General features: G+C 40.0%; 1 protein-coding gene across 15 annotated transcripts in view; it reads left to right on the top strand.

Annotated features, from left to right (window-relative positions):
- Positions 1-21,864, top strand: part of Sema6d (semaphorin 6D) — a 579,921-nt gene that overhangs the window by 518,050 nt on the left and 40,007 nt on the right. For 3 of the 15 annotated variants that reach the window (XM_078049662.1, XM_078049664.1, XM_078049663.1), the window contains exon 1: positions 8,951-9,741. The exons of 2 other annotated variants lie outside the window; for them this stretch is intronic. The gene's annotated coding sequence lies outside the window, so the exon portion shown is untranslated. Of the gene's footprint in view, positions 1-8,100; positions 8,684-8,940; positions 9,742-21,864 lie in introns of those variants that run through there. 10 more of the 15 variants (XM_078049666.1, XM_078049665.1, XM_078049667.1 and 7 more) reach the window with 6 other exon arrangements.

Below are 21,864 nucleotides of genomic sequence, written 5' to 3'. Positions count from 1 at the left end.
CTTTTTTCTTTCAGCTTTGTAATTGAAACAGAAAGTCAATGGCAAATTCTCTTAGGCTCCTTTTTTAGGCTTTCCTTAAAAATATAAGTTTGAGGTGATCTTTTCAACATACACCATAATTCAAGCTTCTAGAAGACAGCCACTGAAGAGCTCATCCTGGCTGGCAGTAAAAGGAAGCAGATCATGTTTAAATCTACCTGGGTTTCTATGACCAACCTGCTGAGAAAGTTTGTCATAAAAATGTATAGGTGTGAATTGTTTGTACTTGCTAACTGGCAACTGATGATATGCTCCTATGCCAGAGGGACTTGGGGACAAGTAAAACTTGGGTAGAACACTTTATCATACCTAACAAAGGTCAAACAAACTCGAAGTCTCTCCTGAAACTTAGGACATACAAGAAACCATCGCAACTGCAACTAGTGGAGAGATGGCACCTGCTGTCATCTTGTTTGTGTCATGGTTGACTCAGTGGTACCATATCACTGTTATCATTGCGAGACCCACCCAGATTTAAACATCTGTTAGCCAAATTTAGTTCCCATGTGCTGCTGGGCCTTGCTGAGACATCATAGTTCAGTAGGCATTTGGGACTTAAAAAAAAAACCCTATTATTACAGCTGAATGCTCATAGTGTTTACTATTGATTTTTATCCCAGGATATCAACTTATTTCTGTCCCCCATACACATATCACTTTTTATTCCCTTGCCTATTAGCAATGTATGTTTTTTGATAATTCCAATATATCCAATGTTAATAAAGTGTCCCTGATAGGGAACATCCTATCCGAGAAGGCAAAAAAGAAAGAAAAAAAACTGTATGCTTTGAGTACATTACTTTGGAAAGACAGAAATTACCCAGAATTCTATTTTGTTTTGTCTTGTTTTTTTAACCAGTAGATGGCTCTAAGTGGCTCCAAGCAATGAATCTACTCTTCCTGCATCTAGTGTTTAGAAGGTTCTGTATATAGAATATGCAATGTTAAGATTTTGGGGAGAGGTATGATCATATGGTTCCAACATTAGTGGAAGCATTTGTAACTTACGCATCTAGGTTTATTTCCATATAGATTTGCATGGGGTAAAACAGATCTAATTATAATTCATAAGTGACTCAGAGCAGTTTATGGCTAATAGGATGAATGCAATGTAAAGAAGTTTAAGCTACGCAGAGGTTCTGACACTAGATTTTATGTCACAAGCAAAAACTACCAAAGAATTAGAAACTGAATTTGAAGCTTATCTTTGAATATCTAATTGTACATCTTAAGTGGTATTATTTTTATGTTATCCAAGACATACAGATTGAGTATCCCTGATCTGAAAATCTTAAATCAGAGATGCTCCCAGATCTGAAACTTTAAACTGGAAAGTTTAGGATTTCAGATTTTCAGATTAGGGATATTTAACTGGTATAGTCTCTGCAAATATTTCAAAATATGAAAAACTCCAAAATTTGAAGTTTTTTTTTTTTTGGTCCCAAGAAGTTCAGATAAGGGATACCTCAACCTGTATCATTTTTTAAAACTGTGATTTTTTTTTTTTCTCATGGCATGGTATACTAGAAAGAAAATTAGGCTTAAGAGCCAACCACATCTGAATTAGAATCTAGGCTTCCCCACTTAACTAGGGGCAGAAAACACTTTCAAGATAATGAACTTATTCAAGCCTGGGTTCTTTTGTTCATAAATGATGTCTTTCTCAAAGAACTGTGGTGAGAATTAAATGATGCTCTCGTGTCTAGCCAGTCCATAAGAAGTATCCAGCTAGTTCCTTCCCGTTCATTGGTTTGATTTTTAATGTTAGCTGAAGTGATAATAATAATAATAGTAAAGATTATGTACAGTTTTTTAAAAAATATTTGTTTCATTACAATAATGAAAATTGACTAAGGATTTAACATAAATTATCATATAACATTATAATATATTGGCAAGATGAGAAGAAGAGAGGGATGAAAAATCAGTTAAAATACTGTTTTATGATAATATGAATGAATAGATAATGCTAAGAATGACGAGGACAGATCAATGGCTGAATGTGTTATTTAGAAATATGGAATTATAGAAATAGCTAAAATATTTGAAAGTATAGGAATGGTATGAGGAAGGGTGGCAGGGAGCCAGGAAACTTTGTTGTTCTATTGTGTTTTTTTTTTTTAAATTATAATCTTTGTGGCACTACTTGCATTTTTATAGATTTTTTTAATGTTGCATAATAATTGTATAGAAGAGTGGATTTTATTGTGGCATGTTCATAGGGGATATTTATTTTTTAAAACAAATTTTAAAGTGTATTTTTTTAAAAAAAAAATAGGGCCAGAGAAGCAGCTTAGTGGTAGAGTACTTGCTTAATATACATGCAGGAGGCCCTAGAGTTCTATCCCAGCACTGAAAAAATAAAGCAAGACAAAATATTTTAATTCTCAGTCACTTTGGATTAAATTCATTATCTTTCTCCTTTGTTAATACATTCTAACGTTCAATAGATATTATTTAGCTCCAATTCTTAAGGTCAGGGACTTGGCTATCATCAATTGATGGAGAAAAATCTGTCAGAAATTTAGATTCAGCCTTATTTTTGCTGGCATTCTTGAATCCTAAGTTTTCCCTTCCAAAGTACACAGAAGCACAATTAAACCAACTCTGAATTACCAGGAGGCTTCTTATCTGATCCTACCTCCAAAAGTTTATTTTGCTTCTATTTTTTTAAGATCTTTGTAAAATGGTGATAATATTCATATCTCTTCTCTCTTTTCAAAAGCTAATATTATTAAAAGCTAAACACTATTCATGTTTCTGTTAGAAATAACAAGATGTTTTTAAAAGCCTGATTCTTTTTATTTGGGCTTGAGCACTCACTGTCCACCCTGTGCTACCTGCAGAGTCATCAGCAAAATTAGATAAATTACTAATTTATTATTTCCATAAATGCATGGTTCACTCCCTTTCCTTAGAGTAAACAGCAAAATTTATTCATGCTAAGGCAGAGTAATCAAAATGACTTTAAAAAGCACATTTTTATCATTCCAAACATAAGCATAGTATGGTGGTACACTATCATAGTACATAATAATAGAAATGAATTATGTCAGTAAAATCTTGAGGTTCAAGATTTACCATGATAAATATTTTTCATTAAAGTGAAATATCTTGGCAGAGTCACTTTCGTATGCAGACGGTTGACACAAGGAGGCCAGCTGTGCCTATGCAGATTCAAGATTCAGTCTATATTATTAATGATTTATCATGTCATGGGGAGCTCAGATTAGTTTTGAAAGCAATCCCTTGCCACAAAAGCACTTTCTATAATGTGCGAACGCCAGGAATGCTGTATGTGCATTCCAAATTAAAGTAATCACGGAAGCTGCAGCTACCTTTGAAATTTCAATACCTTCATCTTTTTATTTTGAAATATGAAATTTTACATCCTAAACTTTATGATTCATTAAAATTCATACAAAATGTTTTTTTCTTATCTACTGGATAGTAAGTAGTGTGTATACCTGATTTAATAGACATATACCCATAGATGAGGGGGAAAAGGAGATGGTAGGGCCAAAAATTTATTGCAAACCTATTGTGTACCATGTATGACTGCTCTAAGTCTCACATTTTAATATGAGTTTGGATTAAAGTTTCTAAACCACTTCTGTGGAATTCCAAGACTACACTGTGTTCATAGCATCTATAAAAACTTTCTAGTATTTATTCATTACGTACTGTTTTCCAGGCATTTGCTAAACACTTAACATGTGTTATCACATTTATTCTTCATAAAATCCATTCCAAGTATTATCATTATCCCTGTTTCACAAATGAGAAGAATGAAGCTCAGTGCGGCCCAATAAATTATTCCAAGTCATATGTATAGTAAGAGGAGGAATCTGCATTGTAATCCAGTCTACACAGACTCCAAAGAGTTCGCTATTAAATATCTCTATTAAAGGTGACCTCTCTATTATCTATTATAACTAAGTAAGAGGTAGGATACAAATGGCTAGTTACTACCCATGTAACATTTGCCAAGTCCCTTAAATTTCTCTAAGCCTCAGTTTCCTCATCTTTAAAATGATGATAATATTACTTACTTCATAGAATTATTGCAAGTTGGTAGTTATAAGCTGCTTAGAAAAGAACTTGTTACATATTAAGTATTAATGTTCTGGGCTGGGGATGTGGCTCAGGCTGTAGCATGCTCGCCTGGCATGCGTGCAGCCCGGGTTCGATCCTCAGCACCACATACCAACAAAGATGTTGTGTCTGCCGAGAACTGAAAAATAAATATTAAAAAAAATTTTTTTTAAAAGTATTAATGTTCTGTTTAACAACTGTAATAATTAAAGAGTTGTACTTTCTGGCAATTGATAAATGTTTATTGACAATTAGACACAAAGCTCTTTAATTTTCAGATGGCTTTTATGCTCAAAATTAGATTCTAAATTAAGTTACTACTTATCACCAATGGGAGACATGTATAGACAATACTGAAGTATAATCACTAATCATGCAGAGTCAAGCCTTTAAAGTTTTCTTTCTTATTGTGAAAAGAGCCAAATATCTCTGTTCATTCATTTATTCATTCACTCCATTTAACAAACATTCTCATGTCAGGAGTGTGCTGAGCCCTGGGGTCACAATGAGTAAATCTTTGCTCTGAAGGAGCATTCATACTTTCTGGTGTAGTACATAATGGTATAAGAAAGTTGTAGATTTCAATATAAGACCTGATTAATAGGTTTTTGTTGTTGTTGTTGTTGTTGTTGTTTTTGTTTTTTTTTTTTTGAGTGCCCATCACTGTGCTAAGCACTGGAGTTGTCCAGGTAGGGAAAATAAGAATCCTGCTGTTAAGAAGTATCCAACAAATAAAAAATTAATTTTTTTTAAATGATGAAGCTTAAAGAGCATCTAGGTTGGTTAAATAGTTTAGCTATTGTGACTTGAGTTGCTATAAACATTAATGTGGCTGTGTATTAATGTAGAATGCAGCATTAATGTAGAATGCTGATTTTAATTCATTTGCATATAAACCAAGGAATGGGATCCCTGAGTCAAATGGTGATTCCATTCCAAGTTTTCTGAGGAATCTCCTTATTGCTTTCCATAGTGGTTGCACCAATTTGCAGTTCTACCAGCAAGGTATGAGTGTATCTTTTTCCCTACAATAGCTATACTATGGAACCAACCTAGATGCCTTTAACAGATGAATGGATAAAGAAAATGTGGTACATATACACAATGGAATATTACATAGCCTTAAAAAATAATAAAATTATGGCATTTGCAGGTAAATAGATGGAGCTGGAGAATATCATGGTAAATAAACCAAACCCCCAAAACCAAAGACCAAATGTTTTGTCTGTTAAGTGGATGCTAATCCATAATAGGGGTGGGGGTAGGGAAGAATGAAAGAACTTTGGGTTGTGCAGAGGGGACTGAGGGGAGGGGAAGGAATAGGAGGATGGAAAGGATGGTGGGATGAGATGGACATAATTACCCTTTGTACATGTGTGATTACACTACCAGTGTGACCGCATGTGTGCAGCCAAAGGAGAAGTTGTGCTCCATTTCTGCACAATATGTCAAAATGCATTCTACTGTCATGTAGAACTAATTAGAATAAAATTTTAAAAAAAAAGATGATACTAAAAAAAATCAAGTGAGATGACATCTCAAGCTGAAAATGGTCTTAGTTTGATAAATTACATATTTGTTAGAGGAGTACAGAAGAGGCAATTAGACCCATACAAGGGGTAAGTGGAATGAGGGAAATTTTGGAACCTAAACATTTTTGTTGTTGTTGTTAAGTCAAGAAAAACAAGGGGGCAAATAAAAAAAAAAAGAGCTACATGACAATATGGGGAAAGTGCAGCACAGAAGAGAAGAGAAATATCATGTCACAATGAGATGAGAGCTGCAAGTATTTGCCTAAAGCACAAGATGTGGAGAGAGGGGTGTTGGGCAGGAGAAGTAAATAGAATCAAGGGTTGAAAGACTCTAAAATGAACTGATAGGACCAAACACTAATAAACTACAATAGTAGTAGCTGAATAGTAGACTGAACCATTTCCCTGAATTTCTTTCTACTAAAGTTTTTTTTTTTTGTTTGTTTAAGTACAATTTTCTTGACTATCAGATTCTCAGAACCAAGAGTTGCGGTATTTTGGTCTTGAGCCAAAGGTAAAGGATACATTTTTTCCATGCCAGTGGATTGCCTGCTTCCCTACCTCTTTTCCTCCATCAGACCAAATACAAGGATTGACTCTGAGGTCCCAAGTATACTTAGACTGAAAACATGTGTAATCTGTTGAGGGCTACAGCTGAGTCGAGGTGGCACCTGGCATTTTGCCAGAGGGAGTGGCTGAGAGGTGACGCCATCGAGCCAGTGAGATGATGATGGTTAAGTTAAGCTGTGTATTCAACTGTATATAGACTCCTGCTGTCCGGCTCAGGGCGCCAGCTACTTTGGAGTTCTCTCGGGGATTCCTGGGGAGTTCGAGTTGGTGAAATAAAGTTTGTTCCTGCTTGAGTGGCTTGTCATTTGTGTCCAGTCAGACTGAGGCAGTAATCCATGGCTATGAAATGACCTATCGGCATATCCTTCTGCAATCTACACGTTTTTTATTCCTAGATTTAAGGTTAAACTGTACTTTCTGGTGTTTTGCTCTGTAACTTTGACTACTGAGGAATTCCAGCAAAGAATTCAGTAATCTAGAGAACTAAACTTTTTCCCCTTGCTTGCCACTGCAGGCAGAGGACAACTCGAAAGCTCTATCTCCAGGTGGATGGTGATTTGATTCCTCATCAAGCCAATGATCACCCCCTTTCATCTTCATGCAATGCACAGTATCCTCTGTCTGCAGTGGGGCTTGTGCCCTTGATGGAGAAAATACTGAATGACTGGACGCCAGGAAACAGGCAAGCTTTCTGGGTCAGAAGTTGGCTGGGGAAGGGCCCTGACTGCCAAGTAACTTGCAATGATGTCAGAGCCCAGCACAACCAGAAAACACCAGCCAGGCAAGCAACAAAAGACTTAACAACAGAAAAATCACAGAGCTGTGCTGCCAAAGCTGTTCTTTCCGCCCCCTACCCTTTTCTTGTAATAGGAAGAACAGCAGGAAGAGAGTTTATATTTTAAAAGACTTCTAGTTCCTCTCCCCTTCTTCTTTTTGGTTACAAAGTGTTAACTAGGGAGGAAACAGTTCTCCGGATGAGTCCTGCAGTAGTTTCTTGGGGTGTCTTTTTTTTTTTTTTTTTTAGTTGCTTTTCAATGCTGTCAGTGCAAGTTTCAGGAAAAGGAGGAACAGGGCATTCTTCCTAAATGTAAAGTAACTTAACTTTGTGTTTGGGAGAAAGCAGGAAGTATTGAGAAAAGGAAAATCCTATCTCTCTGCTCACCATCCCCCCTTCTTTCTTTTACAGTAATTAACCATGCTCAAAAGAAAATTAAAAGTTTAGAGGAAAATCTGTCTTTTTTTAATTTTTTTTGTTAAACAGGGACATCATGGTTCATTCCTGCCATTTAAAGCCTCATAGTAATACGTTATTCAACTAGAAATTAATAAACACAGCCTGTTCTTGGAAACATCGTTTGGATTAAAATCCTCTTGTTTTGGAATATATGACTTTTTTTCCCCTTTTATTTGTGACAGTTTTAAATGATGTCACTTCAAGGACATTTTCATTTCTCCCACAACGTACTTTACACGAAACACTTGCCTGTAAAACCGGCTCATTAGCCTGCAAAATTATACTGTACTGAATGGCTTTCATTCAAAGTAGAAATGGGATTTTTAGTAGGCAATTTCTGTATTTTATAAAGATAAAGCAATGTTTGATTGCTTCTTCCCAGCTGTTTTGCTTAGTGGTTATAAAGAGAAATAGGAGGGGGGAGTAGCTGGGAGGCGGGTTTGTAAGGATGTTGCTTAAAAGATAAATCTTAGAACTATGGCAGAACTTCAGGGAACAACTGCGCCCACAGCTCTACTGGGCTGCAATGATTTGTCCTCTGGATGTTTGGAGGAAAGCTTTCAAAGAAGTGAGGGAGAGTAAAAAAAAAAAGGGGGGGGGAAACAGGGAGGGAAGTGAAAAGGCTGTTCCTACGGCTGCAGCAGCCACAGTGAGCTGGATGAGTGAGGCGCTGGGAATTGCTGGAAGGAACAGCTCCTCAAAGGTGGGGAGAGAGAAGGCGCGCAGCCTAGCGCCGGAGAGAAGGGACGCGGAGGCCACCGCGGGGTCAGCTGCGCCGCGGCGCCAGGGTGGGGGCCTCCAGGCGGCGCTGGCCGCGGTGCTCCTGCGAGGGCGAGGGTGAGCGCGCCGGGCCGCCCGCGCCTCCTGCCGTCCGCGCCCGCCCGGGGGTGGGACCCAAGCCGCGAGCTGCGGAGTGCGCGGAGGGAACCAGGCTCGGGCTCGCCTGATGGATTGACTTGGAGATGGATCGAATTACACCATTTGCCGTGCATCAGTTTGTTTTGCTCTTGCTCTGTCCCGCTGCTGCTGCTGCTGCTGCTGCTGCTGCTGCTGCTGCTGCAAGGACTGGTAGCAGCGAGTTTCGTGATATATCGAGGAAGCCAAGACCTAAGGAGACAGAGGGATATCTATTTTTGAATACTGTCATTATTTTCTCTTTACCTTGATCGTGACAAGCTGCTTTAAAAAAAAAAAATCATCTTCCCTCCATGAGGTAAGACCGTCTTTTAAAAATGTTCTAAAGCTCTGGCTGCATAATGGGGGTCGGACCCAGAACCTGAGAGCCTGAATCGCACAGTGTGTGTGTACATGTGTTTGTGTGTTCAGTGTCGTTTGTGTGTGCAGTGTCACTGGGGAGTTGATTTCTTTTCTGAGAAGCTCTTTCTCCAGCCGTGCCAGGGACGCGTAGAGAGGTTTGGCGGACCCGTCAAAACTGGCAAAGCTGGCTGCTTGTGGGGGAGGGGCACGTAGACTTGGAGGCCCTCCTACACTGTGCACACACCCCTCCTCCGAAGGGGGAAAAAAGCGGAGTGGGGGAGCAAGTAAAAGTTTCTAGCCAGGCACCGCCAGCGCTCCCCTTCACATTGTCAGGGGGAGCTAGGGCTGCTTGGGTACTGGGCACGGCAGCTCCAGCCCCCGGAAGAGAGCCGAGCTAAGGTCTCAGGAGCCGGCCACAGCTCGGCCGCCCCATCCAGCCTGCCCGCCCTGGAACGGACGCTAGGACAACCAGGGATCTGGCATCGCGGGGCCGACTGGGAGCAGGCGGAGGAGCCACTGGCGCCTAAGGCTACCTGTCAGTGCGCTCTCGGGTGGGACGGTCGGGTGAAGAGAACAAGAAGACCACCCCAACCCCGGGGGCCGATCACCAGCTCCTGCCCCGAGGGCGGCCACTGCCCACCCTGCCTGCCCCTCCACTGGCTGAGCGCGCTGCGGCCGGGCTCCGCCGCCCCGAGCTCCCTACAGCCCACCCCGCTTCCCACCCGGCGCCCGGGTTTCTGCTCCCGGCCACTCTCCAGGCAACTTTCCGTGCTTTGTTCTTCGACTGGAAATGCTTTACGGAAGCGTCTTAGACAGGGTCTCCGCCAGGCGGCAAGAGCTCTGCGCTGAGATGTGTTACATTCTCATCTCCCCATCAATTATGGATGGAAACAAATAAGGAAGAGTCAATTTTGCATGAGCCCCTTCTCCGGCGGCGAGAGGCGTCCAGCAGCCGGGAGGGAGCCGCCGCCGCTCGCCTCTGCAGCCACTAGCGGGGGCATGGTGAAGAGGAAGGTAGGGAAACTTTTCTCTTCGTCTTGACGACAGTGATGTTTGTCCGTGGTCTGCAGAAATTGATACAGCAGCATGCCCTGAGTAATTTGGAAGGGATTAAAGAGTCCTTTTGTCGTGTATAACTCCTGGATTTAAATGAAAGGTCATGAAGGACTTGGAGATGTGAAGGAGAGCTGGGTTGGAATTTTTTCTGCTCAATCCGCCATCAGGACCATTGCGGTCAGGTGATGGTTTAAATCCTGAACTTGTAAAAAGCTAAATGTCATCGAGCTAGGGGCAATGGAAGTACAGTGTGAATTACAGCGCTAGAGGAACTTGGGGCAGTACACCCTGCTCAGAGGCGACCAGTCAGTAACTAACTGGTATTCCAGTCTCCCAAACCCTCTCCACTCTCGCAGAGGGGACAACAGATCATTATTATTGTAGATGCCACATAGTAATTGGACCTTGTGTCCACCAGCACAGTGGCTCCTTTGCTTAAAAGAAAATAGTATTGTTTCCGGTTATTTGGGGGAAAAAATGTGTAGGGCAATTCCCCCACCCCCAAACTTCTGGCTACTATGAATTCTAGGTCTGCAGTACAAAATTGTGTGTGTGTGTGTGTGTGTGTGTGGGTGTGTGTGTGTCTTCTTACAGTTGTACTTCCCTCTACTTGATACACTTGATATTTAGGATAACAAAGTGGATTTTTTTTTCTTTCTAAATTTCAAGGCTGAAGTCCCATAGAAAGGTTTTAACATTTTTTAAAACTAATTTCTTCTGTGTCACCTCAGAATAAGAAAAATACTGTTTGAAGAAATTTTACAAGATTTCTTTCTTGTAGTATTGATAAATCTTACCTTGGACATCTCAGGGGGAGGATTTTGCTTTTCTTTTGGTGGTTTAAAACAATAGGTTTGATGCTGGTTTATTCATCCTGTTAAAAACAAATCCCTTCACTGTCTTAGGTATCTAACTCAGGAAATTAAGTTGTGTGTAGTCATGTTTAATGTAGTGAGTGACAGGCATATTCTGTCAAGCTGGCAGATATTACACAAACATTTACTCTGGCTTAGATAAATAGAAATTGCCAGATAAGCTCTGAGATTCGGGTCTATATTGCCATGAACTTAAATATCTTAAGATAAATAAACTATAGCTCTGTGTTGTTGTTTTACAATTAGTGTCTGTGCTTTTGTTTAGGTCTCTAGAATATTCTCACAGAAAGACAAATAAATAGATAATGCTAAGATTTCCAAAATGTGTGGTTTATCAGACCATTTTCTCCCATAGGAACTTTTAGTTAGGGTAAAAATCCACTACCCTTTCTTGCTGGATCCTACAGAAAGTTGCTACCTGCCCTCATTTCTACTAGAGATGTGACATAGATAACCTTTTTTGAGGCACATTTCTGTTATGCAGGAGAGTGTGCCAGGAATATTGTGACTTGCCTATTACCAGACAGCTGGTTAACTTGAGTTTGATTTAGATTTGTGGGCATTCTGCCTTTTTTTTTTTTTTTTTTTTTTTTGGTGCCCTCTAATAGCACCATCTGGTCTTGTCTCCCCTGGTTTGATGGATTTGAAAGATGGCTATGACGTAAACCTGGTAGAGTAAGGGCAACTTAGAAATCCAAAGGACTTCAGTCTACTTGTTTGCTGCACAGGAAGACTCTATCCAGTAACTGTAATTTGGGTAAGTGGGCTTTTGCCTCATGTGTGGTAGTTTCCATTGCTTGAAAAGCCATAAACAAGTAAACAGGAATCAGAGCTTTGATTCACAATGATACCCATAATTGTTAAGGACTTATTGAAATTGGATAAGTTCTTCACTTCTTGCTGCTCTATCTAATGAACCATGGTAATTAGCTTAGTCATTGTTCTTGCATGTGAGTTTCACTAAGATACAAAGAGTGAAAAATGCATCTGAAAAAGGATCATTTTTCACTCTTCTGATGCATTTTATGCAGAGCTAAGAGCCTGGCTGAATGCCTAACCATTATTAGTGTAACCATAGGAGGTGAACTCTTTCCTTAGCATATTGCAGGATAAAATATTGTCTTTTATTTCAATTAATAGACCTTACGCCTGCGTGTTCTAAATTTATTTCTAGAGGAAACAGGAGGCAGTTAGGGTATGTCAGCCAGTTAGTGTTTATTGAGTACCTGTCCTTTGCAAGGAGTTATGTTAGCTAGTGATCCAACATCAGGTGGGCCAGTCATGTTTACCTATGTTCAACTTGAGCAAGTATAAAGAGAAATAAAGAATGGCAAGGGAGGTCTTCTGGCAAGAAATGTAAATATGCACCTTTCTTTTGAAGCATATTATTTTATCCTAGAGAGTTTAAAGCAAGACTGTCTACACCAAATATTTACAGTGGTCAAATGTTTATCACTAATGAATGATAAAATGCATTGTGAGTATAACTCACATAGAGGTATACTCTCCTACTAGAGTGGGAGATGACACTTTCTGTGCCTTATGTGAGTGGAGACTTAGCCTTAACATCTGCCAAAGCCAGTATCTCAGGATGTGATTATTTTATGAATAACTGCCAACTTCGTTGGGGGGAAAAAAAGTGTGTTTTGATTTATTCCCATGCCACATTGGGACAATAAAAAACACATAACTATATTAAGCACACCCTAACACTTTTCAGTTGAGCTGGCTATTGTTGGGCTGAGTTATCCTTCTTAGACCTCCCTTCCTCCAGTGGCAGTGCAGCTAATTAATGTCACTGCTTCTAGTTCTCCCAACAGGAAAACTACTAAACCTTCTTACTTTGAAAAACAACCATAAAATAACCAAAGACGATGAAATCAGTGGTCTTCACAGATTACCACATGAGGTATACTTATTTCTCAAACTTTGCTTTTCTATTAAGGCTTTTGTTAAGTCACCCAGATTAGCATTTTAACAACCCTGAAGTGAACTTCCGCCATTCTCTCTACTTGGAAACAGTATGTAGATCATCCATCATTCTGTCCTTGGCTACAACAGGCTGCTGGCTCCATCACCATTTGGAGCTACACAGAATCCATCCGACTGTGAACAGCACAGCTGGCTACAGCAATTTTTTCTTCCACACCACTGGCAACATTGTCTGGCTGTGGTAACTAAAGTTAACACCCAGAACGGGACGTTTCCATTATTTTTCAACCTGTGCCAGACCCCTTATCCAGTTCTAGAAGCACACCTGCTGCAGTCCCTGCTGGCTTGCAAGAATGAGTTCCACTTAAGAGGGAGCTTGCCCCAACTCAAGTGACCACAGCAAAGATTCTCTGGGCTTGGTAAGATTAAACCGCTAGAATTAGAGAATTAGAAGGAGCCATTCAGATCCTACTTATCTTACACCATCAGAATTCATTCATTTGTCTCTGTTTGAAAAGGTGAAGAAATGAATGAGGTAGGTTTTAGCCTATGATCCCAAATGACTGAAGACAGAAAAGGACCTGTCTAGGGGGGTGAGCTGAGCATGGTATTCCTTCATCCCTTTTCACAGAGAACATCTGATATACCTAAAAATGGGTCTATGCCTAATAGAACCCGGTGCTTTCTACCACATTTTTTTGTTTGTTTCATTTTCTTCTTTTTACTTAATGAGGTACCTGTTAGAGTAGCCATTGCTTGTTAAAGTCAAAATAACATGAATTAGGTCTGTGTATTTGCTAGGTGATATTACCAAGCCTTTCATTTGTTTGTTTAAACTTTTATAATTAGGAATATTATTCTTAGAGTTCCATGTGCCAAGAGGAGACTGTTTCATATTTTGGTGTGAGTTAGCTAGTATCTTCTCTTCTCTACTTGACACTGATGAATGAAATCCACCATGAAACAGCTGGGAGGGGAAGAGGAAGGAGGAAATGGAAAGGAAAACAGGAGCCAACATAATACACAGTACTGAATGTTAGTCTGCTTATTAAATTCTGAACACCATGATATGATCTTTATCTTTATTACATCATGTCACCCTCAAACAACTGCAGTAGGTAGGTCTGTTATCACTGCTTTATCAAGGAAGAAATTGAAGTACCAAAAGTTAAACCATTGTTCTAAGGTCACACATAGGGAGGTAGAGAACTCAGGATTTGAATTCAGATCTTCATGCCTCTCAGCCCGTGTTTTCATCACACATTAACAGGGAATTGTGTCTGGGAACACAGAGCACCTGTAATTTTTTATCCTCCTGATATTTCTGAAAAATTCTTTCAGCATTTTTATTCCTGTTGACCAAATGATTATGACAGGTACTTCTTTTCAAGTGTCCCAGAACAGTATCTTCTCCCACTTTTTTTCTCTGCTTTGGACTTTCCCGTTCAGGATTACAGTGGCATTAGAACAAATGGTAATATTCATCACTCTCCACCAAAAAATGATTCTGCATCGGGGTGCGATTGACATTCATTTCCCTGATCTTGGCAGGTGAAGATCCATTACATATCTTTGTCCTGTTTCCCAGGAGTATTTATGGACCCCATCAGCAAAGATAGTAAGAGCTGCAGCTGTTCAAGCATTGGTGGCCCCAGGATGGAAAGTGTATCACTGAAGTTTGACTATATCATGTTGTACCATACATTCTCCTTAGTTATAACAGAGCGATGGTCCTTTGACCTGTATGATGTTGTCCCCAGTGCATTAGCATTTTGTTATTGATGTTGTCATTGTGTTTTCTTAATCCAGGACTCCTATGAGAGGAAAACAACAACAAATGCATATTACCACTACACATAATGCTGAAATTTAAGGTTTTCAACTTATATTTATGGGAAGGAAACATAGGTTTTTAAAGTTCAATCTGTTGGTACATGTATAATAAGGCCTCAGGCAAATCTGCAATTACTTAGCCTATTATTGGAGTCTGTACTTAAAAATAAAGTGAGGAGTTTCTACTCAGCTGAGGAACTGGCACTTCAGAGCCAGAGCAGATGAAGCTCCTTGAGAAAATAACACTTGCATTCCCCAGGAGGAGGCTGTCAGCAAACCAGGGCCTGGGACGCTCCCCATGTTTCCCACACTGCACTTGTTCCTAGAAGGGTCTTTGAAAGCTTTTTTGGTCTTGGGAGTTTTCTACGTATATCATTAAGTTTCCAAATGTTCCCTGGGTCATTAGTAGGTCAAGTTAAAGTTTGTTTTGCTTTTTTTTTTTTTTTTTTTTAAGCTACAAAGAAGAAATAGAGGCATAAGAAAGGTAAAAAAACAAATGTTGCAGGTTTTGTTTTCATAATTTGTTGGCACAAATATTTGTTCATTCAGTTGACTTCTACCAAGTGTCCACTCTGTACTAGTAGGTGCCAAGGGAAGAGGGTTCAAAGAAGGGCATGATGCAGTTCAGAGCTCAGCGACCTAACCTAGTGCCATAGGAAAGATGAAGTAAATAAAGTCAAAAACAAAATGAGGTATGTTTTTAGTGCCAGCGGAGATAAACACTGACCAGTGGAAACTGAGAAGAGTGAGAGGTTATTTCTGGGTAGGGTGGTCAGAGAAGGCTTTGTGAAGCCACTGATATTTGAGCTGGACCTTGAACTAGGTAGGATTTGGACAGGTGGACAGTGAGGGGTTTTGGGGGAGGTGGTGCGAGGGAGGGCATTCCAGGCATAGAGAACAGCTTAGGCAGATGCCCTGGGGTGGGGCAGAGTCGGGGTCTAGAGCAGTTGTCCACATTTGAGTCCTTACCTACAACAGAGTTTCATTTCAGGTGTGTACAGGCAGTTTGCCATGCAATTCCAAAAGATTTATTGAATGTCTTTGGGCTACTGTACTTAGCTATTCAGCAGATGGGCCTGCAACTGAAGACATCAGAATGAATGGGATCAATCCTGTGGCAATTCAGTAGATTGCTCTGTGATCAGAACTAAAAAAAAAAAAAAAAAAAAAAAAAAATACTCTGTCAGTTGCCAACTGGATCAGTGGTACACATAAACATTGCAAGAGAGAACATGATTTGCCTCAAATTACCCAGCAAGACGATTTTCCTCACAGAATTGTTTAGCAGAACCAGATTGGAAGGTTGTTGCTTCATCAGCTTTATCTTTATTTTTTTTTAACTTGAAAGGAGTCTAGATATAGACTCTGTAATATATGGGCATTTGGAGAGGGGAGAGAAGAGGATGTGGAGATAAAAAGTGGAAAAGTCAGTAAAATCATATTGAAACCGTGATAGTAAATTAAGTTGGAGTCTAGGTGCTACTTGGATTGCGGGTTCCATGAGACTGTTTCCTGGTCACTACTGCAAGTGAGCAAAGCAGATATGCTGCAAATTTTTTAATAAATGTGATAAGTGAGTAACTGTCTACTACATTGCAGATGTTGGCCATCATGACTAGTGTATTGCAAGCAGTGGGTGGGGGCTCTGACAGTCTTTACTCACAAAGGATAAATGACTTGGAAAGTTATCAATGAATCCTTTTGGAAAACTGAGTAGGTCCCTGAGGATTCAGCATCCCTTTGTGCTTCTGAGTTTTCAGGATAAACCTACCTGCCATCAGTAACCCACCATGTCACCCACGACTTTCGCTCTCACCCTTTATGCCAAAACTTCCACCAAGCTAGGCTGTTTGAGCATGTGGTTTCTAAGCCATCATTAGCTCCTTGGTTAACATAAATTATAAGCAACACACAGTTACGTTTAATAGTGAATATAATAAAGCTTCAAGAGAGGGAAGACCAGAAGTTCCATCGTATGAGTATGCTTATTAGAACACATAATAAAGGAAAAATAAAGTGAAAACAGTTGCATTAGGGAATGATCAAACCAATTGCTTTGCCAAGAATTGCTCCAGTGTTTCAGTTTTCCATGGTATATGTAAGTCTTTGACAAGTTATAGTTACATAACGGGCCGTCTTGGAGAAGAGTCTTTAAGTCTGAATCATTGCTGCCAATTAAAGATCAATCAGAAATTATAACATAGGTCAATAGGGAAAAGGGATTAAGCTCAAACAAATTCAATATGAGAACTTTTCAGGAATATTCCAGTGACATAAAACAGAGAACCTGTTTAGTCTAATAATTGTATTGGCTCCTACCCAGTTGCTTGTTGAAGTGAAGGGCAAGCTGCCTCCCCCTGCTCAGAGCACAGTTGCCTCCAGACAGGATCTAAAATAAACTGGGCTGGCTAGCTAGACTAATAATAACAGCTAGCACTTACTGTGTGCTCACCGAGAGCCATGGCACTGTGCCTGGCACTTTAAATATGTTATCTAATTTAATCCTCATGCCACCCCTGAGAATGTAAGACTAATAGCTGAGCTCTAACCCAATCTGGGTACTTAACTATATGCCTGATACTCTTATATGTAAATATGTTAAATCTTTGGATCAGTGATCCTTGAGATGGATACTGTTATTAAAAATATACTTATTTTTTAATGGAAAGAAACTGAGACATGGGAGAGTAATTTTCCCAGGGTCAAACAGCTAGTGAACAGTAGAACCGGAGGCCTGGGATCCATGAGAGGCAGTGTAATATGGTAGTTCATAACATGAACTCAACCAGACTTTTGGGGTTGTGTGTCCTAGCTTATGTGACTAATAAGTTGCGTGATCATGGACAAAATACTCACCCTCTCTGAGCCTCTGTTTCACCTTCACAAAAGGTGAACACTGATGGTAGTACCCACCTCCAAGGGTTGCTGTGAGACATAAACAAATTAATATTTGAAGAGCACTTATAATAGTGTTTGGCATATAGTGAGTGCTATAAAAATATCAGTGTCTTTTAAATAAAAATAAATTCAGTCTGGCTCCAGAGCCTATGCTTTTAGATCTTCTCCTGTGCTGTCTGTCCACATGTGTTTTTATCATTTCTCTTGAACTGACATAGACCTTGAAGCCAGTTCAACAACAGTTACCCTCTACTCTAACCCACAACTCTGGCCACAGACCAGCCAGAATGGAGAGGGGAATGCGGCAGCAGGTGCCCCATGGCCTGGATTTACCCCAGACCTTGATGATAGTTGACGATCCTTATTAATCCAGATGTCAGATCTGTCAGCATCATGTTGTCAGGAATCTGGTGTCCACTGTTGATTGCGTCAAAGGACAAATGTAGATAACTGGTATGTGTTCCATGCTGGTGGCCCCTGGGCTGATGAAACTTGAACAGTGCCATGAAAATGCAGGCACTCTCAAACCGTTCCTATCATCACCCTCATCTCCCATGTCTCTCTGTGGACTTTGCACTTCAAAATGCCTCAAATCACACAGCGGTGAAATGCAGAGTTGCAGAACCCTGGTCTATTTGTCTGGGTGTGGAGTGGAGCCCAGGAACCTGCCTTCTTAACAGACACCCCAGACAACTCATGCCCACCCCTTCATCACATTTCGGGAGAAGGTATCCCAGTGCAGCCAGAGTGTCTCAAACATCAATGTGCCTGCACATCACCTGGCATCTTGTTAAAGCACAGATTCCCATCCAAGCACAATGTGATTCATCAAGACTACCTGTAGTGGGCCACGAAGTAAATCTGAGACCTCTTGCCTAAAGCACAAGGAGAATGTGTATGAGCCAAAGACATCTCAGCAAGCTCCCAAAAGAGTGAAAAAGAAGTAAAATCTGATCACAACTAAAGAGGTTTTGTTTTGTTTTTTTTTTCCCCCTTACCAGTTTGCAAAAGAGCTTCATAGTGAGCTGAAATTATGAAAGAAAAAGGGCACTCACTTATTTCTGCTGACTGACCTATATCATTTCATAAATGGAGTCCTGGTCTAGTATTTATATCACCAGTTTTTGATTTAATGATAAACTGAGATAAGGGTAATCAAACTTCATGCTTCAGGGCATAAGGTGATTGCCTGCTTCGGTCAGGATGGGATTTTTTCCCTTGTGCCTTGCACAATTGACTCGATGCATTAGAAAGTGTATCTGACTACGCATGGAAGAAAGGGGGCTGGAGGCCCTGGCAGAAAAACTCCACTGGCTGAGATTGTATGTGAAATGGTCTGTTTTGCAGTGAACAACCCCATCATCGTTTGGGCTTTATCGTTTTTGTTTCATATTAAGATTCTATGCACCATGTGTATATATTTCTGTAAGCCACATGATGAGGCTGGAAGCCTGTTATATTTGGAAGAAGATGCCCTGCGCTCCAGCCATGGCCAACAGACTGGCCTTTGAGTGGCCTGGGAGAGGCACCTCCCCTTGGACACCCAATTTCCTCATCCACTGATATCCTGCTGTCCCACACAATTAGACAAGCATCAGATAAAGCAGCATGGATGGAAATGCTGGGTGAAAACCAGATAAGTGCTCCTCAAATATAAGGTATTATTCTAATGCAATGAAATATTCTTCTTGGAAATCACTGTTTACTATAATCGATGATATACAAATTTATATGCATCATGACCAAACATTTCTTGAGTTTTTAATCTGGGCCAAGCACTGAAGTGTTTTATCTACATTCTCTCTACAATGCTCATATCAGTCTTTGGGAACACATTTTTTTTTTTTTATTTCAGTTTTGTAGAAGACAACACACAAGCTCAAAGAATATCAGTTTCCAATTGCTGTTGTAACAGATTACTCCAGATTTAATGGCCTAAACCAATACAGATTTATTATTTTACAGTTCTGGAGGTTGGGAGTGTGACCGGGGCTTCACTGGACTAAAATCAAGGTGTCAGTTCCAGGAAGAATCTCTGTTCTTGGTTTTCCAGCTTCTGGAGGCTATCTTCATTCCTTCACTTGGAACCTCTTCCTCTGTCTTCAAAGCCCAGAAATCTCATGACTCCAGCTTCTGCTTCCATAACTATGTCTTCTTTGACTCTTCTGTCTCCCTCTCTCTTTAAAGACTCTTTTGATTACATTGAGCCCACACAGATAACCCAGACTTAACTCCCTCTTTTAAGATCCTTAACAATCTCATATGCAAAGTCCCTCTTGCCATGTAAACTAGCAGATTCCCAGTCTCTGTGATTGGGACATGGACATCTCTGAGGGGTGGGGACATTATTCTGCCTAACATGGGTATGTATCCAGCCAGGAGCATACAATGGCAGAGTCAGATTTCACGCCCAAGTCTGACTTCAAAGCCCATGATCTCAACCACTCACCATAAACCTCCTCAATTTAATCAGTGAAGGGAACAATAAAGTCATAGGACATAAGTGGCGAGAGAGCTCTGTTGCTTTCAGAATAATCAATTAGGGGCTTTTTAAATATAATCATCATAGTAACAATATAAACATTAACCTTATTGATCTTTACATCCTACTTTGTACTAAGCATTCTACAATCATTCATGATTTCTGAGGGTAGATATTATTTAGCTGATTGACAGAATGTAAAGGGATCCCTAAATCCATTCATCTGTCCCTGGGTAACTGTGTGAGCAAGCATTTTGAAGGTTGGGGAATTATTTTAGAGGTCTGGGGTCTGTAGGAAAGTGTTTTAGTGGAGCTCCTAGTTCAGCAAAGAATGATTGAAGAAACATGACAGAATCACTCTGTTGATTGCTGGTTTTGGCATCATCTCTTATCCCATTGGATGGGGTTCCTCAGGTGAGACTATTGCACCCCATCCATGCATGGCTGAAACCATCTCCAGCCTGTGAGGCCTGATGTCCTGAGAGGTCAACCATTAAATTAGGAGCCTGTGTTCTGCTAGATTTCCAAAGAATAGAAGAAAGTTATCAGAAATCTCTCTCTTCATCTCTCTCCCCCCCCACCCTCTCCCTCTCTTTTCTCCACCACACACTTAGCTAATATATGAGGTTTAATAAAATTTTGAAGTGTAAAATGTATAACCATCACTGAAAAGGCTGTCGGAGCTATCTGAAAAAGGAATGAGAGTGCAGAACTGGGAGTCTGAAACCCAGCCTCCCTCAGTTGTGAGCCAGCCAGATGTCTGAGGAGGAGACCTTGGCCCTGCTGGCCTTTGTTTTCTCCTTAGAACAAAGTGAGCTGACGATCGGCAGTAGAGAGTACAGATAACTCTAGTAATAGGATTCTTTAATGCTTTATTTATCTACATGCTTTAACTACCTGTAAGTAGGATCAAATATAATGATGATTTTAAAAACCATGAATCCATCTCATGAATGTGGATGTAGCTATCTGTATAAAGAGACAGACACATGGATATTCCAACTTTTCAAATTTATTATTGCCATTTACATTTTACAACACTTTGCCCTTTTCTTTCGGGATCACTTAAACTTCATTGCGACTAATACAGTTTTTAGACTCAATTTTGAGAAATACATAGATAATATTTTCAGTTAGCAGCAATTGCACCTCATTCGGCTCTCAGGTTCATACTTTACCATTGCACAATTTCTCTGTAATTTTTGGTTATGTCCTTGAAGAGCTGTCCCCCAATGAACAGATAGAACCAGTAGGGCAGATGGGGTTCAAAATGCAAAGCTAAACTTGACTGATTGGTGTGGCTGTTTGCAGCTTGTGTTGCAGCAATTTAGAGGATTGCATTCAAGGTCAGGGAGAAAAAAAATGCCTTTATTGATTAGCAAAGTCTTATATGAAAAAGGAGGTGTGTGGTAGGCCAACAAAATGAATTTTCCATCCTTGAGTGAATATTGTAGTCCCTCCTTATCTCAGGGGATACATTTCAGAACCCCCAGTAGATGCCTGAAACCTCAAATGGTACTGTATCATGCATGTTTTGTTTTTACTGCAGACATACCTATGATAATGTTTAATTTACAAATTAGGTACAGTAAGAAATCAACAATAATAATGAAACAGAACCATTATAACAGTCATGAAAGTTATGTGAACGTGGTCTCTCTTAAAATATCTTCTTGTACTTTTACTGTTTCACTTCAACATAGCACTTTATTGCTTCTCTTTGGCATACTTGAATTACCAACACCACTATTGTTGTGTTTTGGGATCCTTGGACACAAGCACTGTGATACTTCAACTGTCTCTCTGATAATTGGGACAGCTACTAAGTGAATACTAGGCAGGTAGCCTATACAACATGGATATTCTGGATAAAGGGATGAGTCACATGCTGGGTAGGATGGGGCAAGGCTGATTGGGATGATACAGTAACATCATACTACTCAGAATAATACTTAATAGAAAACTTTTGATTTATTTATTTCTGGAATTTTCCAGATAATTATTTCAGATAATAGTTGGCTACAGTTCATTGAAAACACAGAAAAGCAAAACTGTGGATAA

Source organism: Ictidomys tridecemlineatus, chromosome 5 (assembly GCF_052094955.1).
Source record: "Ictidomys tridecemlineatus isolate mIctTri1 chromosome 5, mIctTri1.hap1, whole genome shotgun sequence".
Classification (NCBI taxonomy): domain Eukaryota; kingdom Metazoa; phylum Chordata; class Mammalia; order Rodentia; family Sciuridae; genus Ictidomys; species Ictidomys tridecemlineatus.
This window is presented reverse-complemented; position numbering and strand designations above follow the sequence as displayed.